Genomic DNA, 12119 nt, shown 5'->3' with positions numbered 1-12119 from the left:
TACATCAGGGTATATGTAAGCTGTGCGGAGTACATCAGGGTATATGTAAGCTGTGCGGAGTACATCAGGGTATATGTAATATGTGAGGAGTACATCAGGGTATATGTAATCTGTGCGGAGTACATCAGGGTATATGTAAGCTGTGCGGAGTACATCAGGGTATATGTAATCTGTGCGGAGTACATCAGGGTATATGTAATCTGTGAGGAGTATATCAGGATATATGTAATATGTGAGGAGTACATCAGGGTATATGTAAGCTGTGCGGAGTACATCAGGGTATATGTAAGCTGTGCGGAGTACATCAGGGTATATGTAATATGTGAGGAGTACATCAGGGTATATGTAAGCTGTGTGGAGTACATCAGGGTATATGTAAGCTGTGTGGAGTACATCAGGGTATATGTAATATGTGCGGAGTACATCAGGGTATATGTAAGCTGTGTGGAGTACATCAGGGTATATGTAAGCTGTGCGGAGTACATCAGGGTATATGTAAGCTGTGCTGAGTACATCAGGGTATATGTAAGCTGTGCGGAGTACATCAGTTTATATGTAAGCTGTGCGGAGTACATCAGGGTATATGTAAGCTGTGCGGAGTACATCAGGGTATATGTAAGCTGTGCTGAGTACATCAGGGTATATGTAAGCTGTGCTGAGTACATCAGGGTATATGTAAGCTGTGCGGAGTACATCAGTTTATATGTAAGCTGTGCGGAGTACATCAGGGTATATGTAAGCTGTGCGGAGTACATCAGGGTATATGTAAGCTGTGCGGAGTACATGAGGGTATATGTAAGCTGTGAGGAGTACATCAGGATATATGTAATATGTGCGGAGTACATCAGGGTATATGTAATCTGTGCGGAGTACATCAGGGTATATGTAAGCTGTGCGGCGTACATCAGGGTATATGTAATCTGTGCGGAGTACATCAGGGTATATGTAAGCTGTGCGGAGTACATCAGGGTATATGTAAGCTGTGTGGAGTACATCAGGGTATATGTAATCTGTGCGGAGTACATCAGGGTATATGTAATCTGTGAGGAGTATATCAGGGTATATGTAATCTGTGTGGAGTACATCAGGGTATATGTAATATGTGAGGAGTACATCAGGATATATGTAATATGTGCGGAGTACGTCAGGGTATATGTAAGCTGTGAGGAGTACATCAGGATATATGTAATATGTGCGGAGTACATCAGGGTATATGTAATCTGTGCGGAGTACATCAGGGTATATGTAAGCTGTGCGGAGTACATCAGGGTATATGTAATCTGTGCGGAGTACATCAGGGTATATGTAAGCTGTGCGGAGTACATCAGGGTATATGTAAGCTGTGTGGAGTACATCAGGGTATATGTAATCTGTGCGGAGTACATCAGGGTATATGTAATCTGTGAGGAGTATATCAGGGTATATGTAATCTGTGTGGAGTACATCAGGGTATATGTAATCTGTGAGGAGTATATCAGGGTATATGTAAGCTGTGCGGAGTACATCAGGGTATATGTAATATGTGAGGAGTACATCAGGGTATATGTAATATGTGAGGAGTACATCAGGGTATATGTAAGCTGTGCGGAGTACATCAGGGTATATGTAAGCTGTGCGGAGTACATCAGGGTATATGTAATATGTGAGGAGTACATCAGGGTATATGTAAGCTGTGCGGAGTACATCAGGGTATATGTAATCTGTGAGGAGTACATCAGGGTATATGTAAGCTGTGCGGAGTACATCAGGGTATATGTAAGCTGTGCGGAGTACATCAGGGTATATGTAATATGTGAGGAGTACATCAGGGTATATGTAAGCTGTGCGGAGTACATCAGGGTATATGTAAGCTGTGCGGAGTACATCAGGGTATATGTAATATGTGAGGAGTACATCAGGGTATATGTAAGCTGTGCGGAGTACATCAGGGTATATGTAATCTGTGAGGAGTACATCAGGGTATATGTAAGCTGTGCGGAGTGCATCAGGGTATATGTAATATGTGAGGAGTACATCAGGATATATGTAATATGTGAGGAGTACATCAGGGTATATGTAATATGTGAGGAGTACATCAGGGTATATGTAAGCTGTGAGGAGTACATCAGGGTATATGTAAGCTGTGCGGAGTACATCAGGGTATATGTAATATGTGAGGAGTACATCAGGGTATATGTAAGCTGTGTAGAGTACATCAGGGTATATGTAAGCTGTGCGGAGTACATCAGGGTATATGTAATATGTGAGGAGTACATCAGGATATATGTAATATGTGAGGAGTACATCAGGGTATATGTAAGCTGTGAGGAGTACATCAGGGTATATGTAAGCTGTGCGGAGTACATCAGGGTATATGTAAGCTGTGAGGAGTACATCAGGGTATATGTAAGCTGTGCGGAGTACATCAGGGCATAATAAGAGGGTATAATAATGGGGTAAATAATACAATTATCCATGGATGTGTGGTACGCTGTGAAACAATCCGCTGTGCGCAGGCCGGTGTCGCACTGATAAATTGCTCCAGCAGATGTGCTGTGTCCCTTCCCTTCCTAGTTCCTAAGTACAAGGGCTCTGAAACTGAAGGAACGTTCCCCTCCGGCCTGCACATCGGGATGTTTTTTCATCTCCGCATTACTAATGCTATAACTTTTTGATTTTTTGGTGGATGGAGCTGTGTGTTTTTTTCGAGACAAGTTGTAGATTTTTTTTTGGTACCATTTTGGGGCACATGACTTTATGATCACTTTTTATTTCGTTTTTTGTAAGAGGAAATGACCAAAACAAGTAATTCTGGAATCGTTTTTTATTGGTTTATTTTTCGCCATTCACCGTGCGCCATAAATCACATGTAAGCTTTATTCTGCAGGTCGATACAATTTTTGATACAAAATTCATATAGTTTTTTTTTATGTATTGCAGCTTTTGCACAATAAAAATACTTTTTTTTAAATCATTTGTTTTCAGTGTCGCCATATTCTAAGACCCATAACTTTATTATTTTTGAGTGGACAGAGCTGTGTCGATTTTTATTTATTGTGGGACGAGTTGTCATTTTTATTGGTACTATTTTGGAGTAAATGTGACTTTTTGATCACTTTTTATTCCAAATTTTGGGAGGAGATGTGACCTAAAAACAGCGATTCTTGTTTTTCATATTTTTTTACGGCGTTCACCTTGCGGGATATATTACATAATCATTTTATCGTTTGGGTTGTTACGGACGCTGTGATACCAATTATGTATAGTTTTTTTCTATTTTTTTTAACATTTTTTATCCGATAATAAAATACTTTTATATTTTTTTAACAATATTTTTAGTAACTTTTAAACTTTTTTGTGTCCCACCTACTAGGGGACTTGACGGCCTGAAGCCCTGATCGCTATTCTAATACACTGCACTGCAAACTTAGTGCAATGTATTAGAGCTGTTAGTTACTCACTGACAGCAAGCCAATGAGGACAAGGGAATAGATACTTAGGTCTAGCTTAGCTAATTAGGCAGGCTTTATCGTCTATTCACCTGCTGCTTTCATATGCGTATCTGATACCACATTATGCCGCTCTCATTGAGGTTCCCTTTAACCTGATCCCGTACCAGGACGCAACTGTACGTCCCAGCGATAGGTTACTTCCCGCACCAGGACGTACAGCTTCTGAACGGTCTCGGTGCCATACCAACCATCGGCACCCCAGCGATTGTGTCGCTTGGGTGCCAGTTGGGTAAAAACCCCTCAGATACTGCGCACTCTATTGAGCGCAGCAACTGAGGGATTAATCGTCCGGATCGGAGACTAGCTTCGGTCCTGGTCGTTACAGGAGGGTGCCTGCGGTAATATACAGCTGACACCTGGCTGTGATGGTGCGGGCTCCGTTTCTAAGCCCGCACTATCACCGCAACGTAACTGTACTGCGGTTTGCGGGAACCCCTTTCTGACAGCGCCGTATATATACGATGGATGTCAGGAAGGGGTTAAGGGGTTATACATTACATTTAATAAAAAAGATATCCAAAGACCACCCCAAAGGTTCAAGCAAATACTAAACCGGTGCCGTCCCGGTATTGATTGTAAAAAGAGAAAGAGAAAATAATAAGTCCTGGGACCTCTCCAGCACACAATGGGGTAACAAGAAAAATCATATACAAGTTTTATTGAATGAGAAAAAGAAAATACCATTTCCCAAAGATGCTAATGCCTAATAAGTTTACATACACTTTTTTTTTTAGAAAAATATGCAAATTTATATTAATTTAGTTGAAGAAAGGGGCAATACCCAACAATACATATAAAAAACATTCCACATTAAATATTCCATTTACTGCAAAGACCTACAGTGGGACTTCAATTTAGGAAAGTATGATCTCCTAAAATCCTCCCACATTATCATCTCCACGTATAGTGCAATGCAGATCCATCTATTTCACATGGGTACAAGACGCCATTATTAACCCTTTCAGGACTGAGCTTGTTTTGGCCTTAAAGACGAAGCCGATTTTTTAAAATCTGACATTTGCCACTTTATGTGGTAACAGCTTTAGGGTAGGTTCACGCAGAGTTTTTTGCAGGCAGAAAATCTTCCTAAAAATTCCGTATGGAATTTCGAGGCAGATTTTGCTCTGCCTGCACACTGATTTTCGCTGCGTTTTTCGCCCCCTCCAAGTCCCTACTGTGCACCACCACATCTCTGTTGCGAGTGACAAATCTCCCCACGACTTTGTTTACATTTGACCGAGCGCGGTTCAAACTCTGCACTGAACGCGCCTGCCACCAAACCCTGCGAGCAATCATCAAACCAGGAAACGATGACCACAAACGCAAGAGATCCAGCTTAACGTCGCTCATCAGATCCCTGGATGACCATATCCCTAAACCATTCCTGCCAAGGTGAAGGATTAAAATATCTGGCGCCCTATCCAAGCTTGTGTAAAATTGTCCTTCTTGGTCAGGCAGGCAATGAAGGCTTTAGCAACGGTTCCATTTCCAGGGACTATAGAAAACCCATATCTTTTGATCTATTGGAATAACTTTGTAGGCATCTGCGGGCTGTTTGTGTGCCACAGTTTATTTTTCTCAGTATCTTCAAATTTGCCCTTATGCTTCTTGAAGCATCTGGACAAACCTTGGGCCCCTCCGCAACTGCTCATGCTTATACCTGTAATCGGAGCCAAATTTGCAATGACCCTCATTGAATTGCCAGCAACATCCTTTCCCGGATACAGCCAACCATCCCGTCGCTGACTCCTGACTACCCGGCTGCGTCACGAAAGGGCTGATGACCCTGCTTTGACGCCGACATTAACCGCATCCAAAGACTAATGTCTTTGTGATCCCATCTCAAAGGAGGCCACACTGCCTTCCTCTGCCGACATCCCAGCGGCCGTCTCCATGGATCCAGATAATCTCAACTTTCCAGGGGGGTGATGAGCAAGCACCACCCTCGCCCCGCTCCTGGCAGATGTCCTGGCTGAAGCAGTACAAAGCCCAGCCGACACCAGGCCGTCCAATGCGGCGCCACCCGCGTCTGGAGTGGCATAGAGTGAAAGACAGTCCCCTCTCCCAGGTTTGTCTGCGTCACACAGTGGCGTAACTACCGCCGTAGCAGCAGTAGCGGCTGCTACGGGGCCCGCGGCATGAGGGGGCCCGTGTCGCCCGCCGGCATGGGCCCCCACCATGGCCGGAGGCTCCGCTAGCAGCCGCTATGGCTGCTACAGCGGGACGCCACTGAACACTACGGCAGAGCAGGGAGGTATCTCCCCGCTCTGCCATTAACTGGTTCCCGACCGCTGGCTGTATTTTTACGGCCAGCGGTCAGGGTCCTTAAAACCCGAGCCATAGACGGGTTTTAATTTGCTGCCCGCGCGATCGGGCAGCTGAATGTCGGGTCTCCGGCTGTCAGTGACTGCCGGGGACCCTGAGGAGAGGATAGAAGCAGCTTTTGCTGCTTCTGTCTTCTCTGATCACTTGTACACAGCGCTGAATGCGCGCTGTGTACAGGAATAGAGACAGCAGCAGCGGCGCTGTCTCTATTCCTCCCGGTGATCATGTGACTGGTCACATGATCGCCGGGTGCCGTTAGTGGCAGACTGCTGCTGGGTCTAACAAGACCCAGCACAGCCCTATTAGTGACAATCGTCACTATGAGATGGCTGATTTCCCCTGTAACTGGGGCTGCTATGCAGCTCCAGTTACAGTGGAAAAACATGGTGTAAAAGAAAGAAAAAACATATATAAAGTTCCCCAAAGGTCTTTTTTGACCTTTGGGGGACAGACCATAGTAATAAAAAAGAATAAAGTAAAGTGCAAAAAAAATGTAAATAATAAATACACATAAAATACCCACCCCAAAAAAAAAAACGTTCCCCCCGCCAATCATTGTTGTAAAGCTAGCGCTGACCCAATTACCCTAATATAGACATGTAATATATAAAAATTTACGGTAGACAATGACGATCACAAATAAAAGGTCTATTTTAGGGTAAAACTATGTTATTAACAAAAACAAATAGCTCAAACGTAAAAAAGCTTATTTTTTTACTATTATTTTCAAACTTTATGAATAAAAATTCTAAAATAGCAAAAAAGGTGTGTATAAAAATGATAAAAAATGAAACCTGCATTGTCTACGGAAAAAACGTCGCAAAAATCCCGTCGTTAGCCCAACAAATAAAAACGTTATAGCCATTTAAATAACACGTGCTAAAAATGGCTAAACGGTGTCTGGTCCTGAAGGCGCAAAATAGAGCAAAAGACACGTATCCCCCCCCTCTCCACAGGACATGTATCCCCCCCCTCTCCACAGGACATGTATCCCCCCCCCCTCTCCACAGGACATGTATCCCCCCCCTCTCCACAGGACATGTATCCCCTCTCCACAGGACATGTATCCCCTCTCCACAGGACATGTATCCCCCCCCTCTCCACAGGACATGTATCCCCTCTCCACAGGACATGTATCCCCTCTCCACAGGACATGTATCCCCTCTCCACAGGACATGTATCCCTTCTCCACAGGACATGTATCCCCTCTCCACAGGACATGTATCCCCTCTCCACAGGATCTCCACAGGACATGTATCCCCTCTCCACAGGACATGTATCCCCTCTCCACAGGACATGTATCCCCCTCTCCACAGGACATGTATCCCCTCTCCACAGGACATGTATCCCCTCTCCACAGGACATGTATCCCCCTCTCCACAGGACATGTATCCCTTCTCCACAGGACATGTATCCCCTCTCCACAGGACATGTATCCCCTCTCCACAGGATCTCCACAGGACATGTATCCCCTCTCCACAGGACATGTATCCCCTCTCCACAGGACATGTATCCCCCTCTCCACAGGACATGTATCCCCTCTCCACAGGACATGTATCCCCTCTCCACAGGACATGTATCCCCCTCTCCACAGGACATGTATCCCCTCTCCACAGGACATGTATCCCCCTCTCCACAGGACATGTATCCCCTCTCCACAGGACATGTATCCCCTCTCCACAGGACATGTATCCCCTCTCCACAGGATCTCCACAGGACATGTATCCCCTCTCCACAGGACATGTATCCCCCTCTCCACAGGACATGTATCCCCCTCTCCACAGGACATGTATCCCCTCTCCACAGGACATGTATCCCCTCTCCACAGGACATGTATCCCCTCTCCACAGGACATGTATCCCCTCTCCACAGGACATGTATCCCCCTCTCCAGTCCCCCGTTCTCCCTATCGCTGCCAGCGATCGCTCATGTATCCCCTATCCTGTGGAGAGGGGATACATGTATTTTGTAGGATACACTGTAGGTCGCATTTTTGTTGGGAGGGGGGACGCTGTATGGCGTTCCCTACAGGGGGGGTGGCTGTATGGCGTTCCCTACAGGGGGGGAGCTGTATGGCGTTCTCTACAGGGGGGGGCTGTATGGCGTTCCCTACAGGGGGGGCGGTATGGCGTTCTCTACAGGGGGGCTGTATGGCGTTCTCTACAGGGGGGGGCTGTATGGCGTTCCCTACAGGGGGGGCTGTATGGCGTTCTCTACAGGGGGGCTGTATGGCGTTCTCTACAGGGGGGGGCTGTATGGCGTTCTCTGCAGGGGGGCTGTATGGCGTTATCTACAGGGGGCTGTATGGCGTTATCTACAGGGGGCTGTATGGCGCTATCTACAGGGGGATGTATGGCGCTATCTACAGAGGGGGGGCTGTATGGCGTTATCTACAGGGGGGGCTGTAAAAAAGGCACTATCTACAAGGGGGGGGGGTTGTGTGACACCCAGGGGAGGGGGGGCCCCAGTCAAAAGTTTGCTATGGGGCCCAGTCTTTCCTAGTTACGCCCCAGGCGTCACAGACACTGTCCTCCGACTCCTCTGCAGCATCACCAGCCCCCATCAACTCTCGCATGGGCGGGCAAGATGGCCGCCGACCGGAAGAGCAGCGGCGTCGACTTGAATCACGGACCGGGTACTTCCGGCCTCCGCAGCAAACCTCCCTGCTCCAGCAGATGGCGACGACGTTCCTCCAACAAAGCCTCCCGTGCGTTCCCTGGCTCTGACCGCTGAGCTCCCCCAGCGCCCGGGTCATCAGCGCTGGAGTGTGCCGTCACTTCCGGTCCGTCTGACACTTCCTGTCTTTTCGGCGAAGGCAGGAGGAGGGAAGATGGCCGCGGCCCCTCTCTTCCTGCCACCTCCGATCCTGCCTGCTTGCCGGGATTCCTCCCAAGCCTCCGAGCCTGGCGCCCGCTTAGGAGCAGAAGGAGGAGGGTCTCTCCACCCTTGTATATAGTGCCACACAGCGCCTCTCCCCCTTGTTTATAGTAGCACACAGCGCTCCCCCCTTGTATAGTGTCACACAGCTCTATCCCCCTTTTTGTATATATTGCTACACAGCACTCCCCCTTGTATATAGTGCCACACAGCGCTCCCCCATTGTATATAGTGCTACACAGCGCCCCCCCCTTGTATATAGTGCTACACAGCGATCCTCCCCCTTGTATATAGTGTCACACAGCGTTCCCCCACCCCAAAAAAAAACAAATAAAATAAAAAATATTTTACTTACCTTGCCCCGTTCCCGCGATGGACGGAGCACTACACATCCCCTGGGGGGGACGCATGCGCAGACCATCGTGATGCAGTGACGTCACCCTGCCGACCTGCGCAGGGAGTCTTCCCAGCGCCTTATAGGCTGCAGGCCTAACGTGGCCTGCAGCCTATAGTATTAGTTTGTGTCTCTGTCCTGAGGACGCAGATACAATTGAATTTTGCTGTCGCTAGCACCGGTGCCCCCTCTGGGGCTAGCGACGCCACAGGGTTTGAGTGGGCCCGTGCGGTCTGGTGGGGTTCGAGTGGCCATGGGCTCCTGGGAGGCTTAGGCCCCCGGACGGCCGCCCGAACCGCCCAAATGATGATCCACCACTGCATACCTTCCAAATATCCTTCAGCGGGACAGTCCTCAGGACGTAGATACAGTTGAATCTAATGCTGAAACAAGGAACCATCAACTCCCTGTGTTAGGGATCTGCCAGGTACTACGTCTAGGTATACTCCTGGGATTAATCAATCCACACCTGAGGCCAGACCTGTTCGACTGACACCATCTCCCACCAACCAGGGTGGCAGGCTCAGGAGTGGGAGAGCCTATCGCGGCCTGGTCAGTCGGAGTTAGCTCCGCCCCCTGCCCTTTATTACCTGCTGTGTTCTCCTCCTCAGTGCTTGTAATTCTTCTGGATTCCTGGCCCCACTGCTGCTTGCTCCAGCCTGCTTCTGCCGTGCTTCTGTCTTGCTGCAGTTCCGCTTAACCTGCTTTGCTTTGCCTCCGGCTTGCTTCCTCCTCCGTGCTCACTTGGGTATACTCCACTTCATCCTGGTCCGGACTACTCATTCACCGCCCCGTTTCCCCGCGGCGTTCCGTGGGCGACTGCCCCTTCCCTTGCGTGTTCCCTGTTTGTTCTCCCGTGCACTTAGACAGCGTAGGGACCGCCGCACAGTTGTACCCCGTCGCCTAGGGCAGGTCGTTGCAAGTAGGCAGGGACAGGGCGGTGGGTAGATTAGGGCTCACTTTCCCTTCACCTCCTTCCTGCCATTACATAATTACAAGCCCTACATACCCACCGCCCTGTCCCTGCCTACTTGCAACGACCCGCCCTAGGCGACGGGGTACAACTGGGCGGCGGTCCCTACGCTGTCTAAGTGCACGGGAGAACAAACAGGGAACACGCAAGGGAAGGGGCAGTCGCCCACGGAACGCCGCGGGGAAACGGGGCGGTGAATGAGTAGTCCGGACCAGGATGAAGTGGAGTATACCCAAGTGAGCACGGAGGAGGAAGCAAGCCGGAGGCAAAGCAAAGCAGGTTAAGCGGAACTGCAGCAAGACAGAAGCACGGCAGAAGCAGGCTGGAGCAAGCAGCAGTGGGGCCAGGAATCCAGAAGAATTACAAGCACTGAGGAGGAGAACACAGCAGGTAATAAAGGGCAGGGGGCGGAGCTAACTCCGACTGACCAGGCCGCGATAGGCTCTCCCACTCCTGAGCCTGCCACCCTGGTTGGTGGGAGATGGTGTCAGTCGAACAGGTCTGGCCTCAGGTGTGGATTGATTAATCCCAGGAGTATACCTAGACGTAGTACCTGGCAGATCCCTAACACCCTGCTTCAGCATTAGTACAGAGCGGAGAAGCAGGGGAAGCTCTTCCGTTCATCGAGGACTCCCCAGGCACAGGGCTAATTTAAGCGCTGAGCCATGCAAGCTCTTGATGTCACTGTCCATATATAGACAGTGACGTCAGTGGCTCCTCTGGGATTGGAGTCCCAGGCAAGAGCGTTGCCGATGCTCTGGCTAGGGATTCTGCTCCTAGGGGGAACCCCAATATTGCTATCTACATGAGGGTAGCGCTATCTACAGGTGGGTGGTGCTATCTTCAAGTGGATTGTGGCACTATCTACATAGGCACTGTGTCACTATATGGGCAGTAGCTACAGGGGACACTGTGGTGCTATCTACATGGGCACTGGCACCCCCAGCAATCAAACACTATCACTTCTCCTGTGGATAGGTCGATAAGTTGATGTGGTGGTATAACCCCTTTAACATAAGTTATGTGTCATTGCTTTGCTTTTTGTATAACCCCTTCAGGACTGAGCCTGTTTTGGCCTTGTGGACACAGATGATTTTTTCATAAAGTGACATGTGTCACTTTATGTGGTAATAACTCTGGAATGCTTTAACCTATCCAAGCGATTCTGAGATTGTTTTCTCGTGACATATTGTACTTTATGTTAGTGAAAAAATGTGGTCGATAAATTCAATATTTATTTGTGAAAAACTTAAAATTTTAGAGAAAATTTGCAAAACTTAGCATTTTCTAAATTTGTATGTATCTGCTTGTAAAACAGATAGTAATACCACACAAAATTGTTACTATTTCACATATTCCATATGTCTACTATATATTTGCATCGTTTTTTGAACATTATTTTATTTTTCCAGGACGTTACAAGGCTTAGTACTTTACCAGCAATTTCTCACATTTTCAAGAAAATTTCAAAAGGCTATTTTTTCAGGGACCAGTTCAGATCTCAAGTGGCTTTTAGGGCCTTATATATTAGAAAGTCCCAATAAATCACCCCATTTTGAAAACTGCACCCCTCAAAGTATTCAAAACAGCAATCAGGAAGTATTTTAACCCTTTAGGTGTTTCACAGGAATTAAAGCAATGTAGAGGGGAAATTTATAAATTACATTTATTTGCTGAAATTCATTTGTACTACATTTTTGTCTATAACACAGACTTCAGGTTCGATTTTTGGACTTCAAGGATAATTCTAGGTCTTTTTTTTTTTTAAACATTTATGAAAACCGCCTAAGTAATGGCCGCTGACTGACTGACTGACTGACTGACTAACAGCGTCCATTACTAAGGCGGGGCTTAATCTTAGCCTGTAAAAAGGCCAGCAGTAACCCCCATTATTACTCTGGTTCCCACCACCACCAGGGGTATCGAGAAGAGCCGGGTACAATCTAGTACAAGACCAAACTGTAGTGATGGACGGACAGTCAGCCGGCGACCATTAGTAAAGTAGTAATAAAATGTAAAATTCATATATATTATAAATACAAAGACATAGAAAAAATGT

This window comes from Rhinoderma darwinii, chromosome 4 (assembly GCF_050947455.1).
Source record: "Rhinoderma darwinii isolate aRhiDar2 chromosome 4, aRhiDar2.hap1, whole genome shotgun sequence".
In the NCBI taxonomy this organism is placed as follows: domain Eukaryota; kingdom Metazoa; phylum Chordata; class Amphibia; order Anura; family Rhinodermatidae; genus Rhinoderma; species Rhinoderma darwinii.
Note: the sequence above shows the minus strand (reverse complement) of the source record.